Raw genomic sequence first — 1403 nt, 5'->3', positions numbered from 1 at the left:
CAATCCTCCTGAATGTGCTGAGATGTCAGAGCGATCCTGAGAAATGTCTGTGTTCAGGTGTGTGTGTGTGGCAGGACCCAGAACAAGCATGCTGCAAGTGAAAGAGCAAAGTCAGAGTATATCTCCATATTGTTAAGGATCTGTGACTCGGCATGGCAGCCAGAGAACTGGCATTTTCTGTAGCAGAGGTCGGTATGGTCAGCCTGGATGTAGGTTTGTTATTATATATCAGTTCAGGCCGCCCGTGTCACCTCCGCCCGTGTCACCTCTGCCCGTGTCACCTCCGCCCATGTCACCTCTGCCCGTGTCACCTCTGCCCGTGTCACCTCCTTGGTGACGGGCAGATGTCACAGCGTGACAGGGTGTGCGCCCGTTCACGTGGCAATACCTCTATGACGGCATCTGAGAACTAGGAACACGCACAGTTGCACACTCTTTATTGCTATGAGGTTAATTGATGTTCTCACAGCAAGGGGCAGAGGGGGAAATGACGCCGGAACCCCTCTGGGATTATTATATCTTTATTGTTGGAATCATCCAATGGTGCGGCGGCAATGCAGCGATGGAGAATCTGAACATTGGACCGGCAGCTTCTACACACCAATAGATCAGCGCCGTATTCTACTCCAGATACCAACTGATTCCAAAGACAAAGTGTGTACAAAGCCAACGCGTTTCGGGGCTGTAACTCCGCCCCCTTCACCAGGGATTAAAGAACATGAAACAATGTATCCGGACTCCACAATCAATGTATCATCCGTGTTATGACGGCATTCCACATCATCCGCCAGCCGCCGATTCCCACAGCCGGATTGGTGAGGGGCAGATGTCACAGCCGGATTGGTGACGGGCAGATGTCACAGCCGGATTGGTGAGAGGCAGATCTCACAGCCGGATTGGTGAGGGGCAGATGTCACAGCCGGATTGGTGAGGGGCAGATGTCACAGCCGGATTGGTGAGGGGCAGATGTCACAGCCGGATTGGTGAGGGGCAGATGTCACAGCCGGATTGGTGACGGGCAGATGTCACAGCCGGATTGGTGAGGGGCAGATGTCGCAGCCGGATTGGTGACGGGCAGATGTCGCAGCCGGATTGGTGAGGGGTAGATGTTGCAGCCGGGTTGTTGCCGGATTGGTGTATAGATTCCAGAATCTCGGATCCAGGGTCCAGCCTGGAATTTCCGCATCGGAATAACTTCTCGGTGGCAGGCAATGCGGCGGTCATTTGTATTCAGCGCTGGCAGAGTCGGTTTTGCCAATTTGCGGATGCAATTACGTCTGCAGAAGTATTGATCTCGGCGCAGATTGATGTTTGTAATTCATTCCTCCCGTGTCTCCGGTCCGGTAGTAGACGGCTCGGTAAGATCTGGTGTGCGGGGGAGGAGTGTACACAGATCTGTAAAG

General features: G+C 53.5%; 1 protein-coding gene across 1 annotated transcript in view; it reads left to right on the top strand.

The window, feature by feature from the left end:
- Positions 1–1403, top strand: part of LOC108798041 (rho GTPase-activating protein 32-like) — a 60862-nt gene that overhangs the window by 24641 nt on the left and 34818 nt on the right. The window lies entirely within an intron of this gene.

The sequence above is a fragment of the Nanorana parkeri genome, unplaced genomic scaffold (assembly GCF_000935625.1).
Source record: "Nanorana parkeri isolate BGI_ZX_2015 unplaced genomic scaffold, ASM93562v1 scaffold1388, whole genome shotgun sequence".
Lineage (NCBI taxonomy): Eukaryota > Metazoa > Chordata > Amphibia > Anura > Dicroglossidae > Nanorana > Nanorana parkeri.
This window is presented reverse-complemented; position numbering and strand designations above follow the sequence as displayed.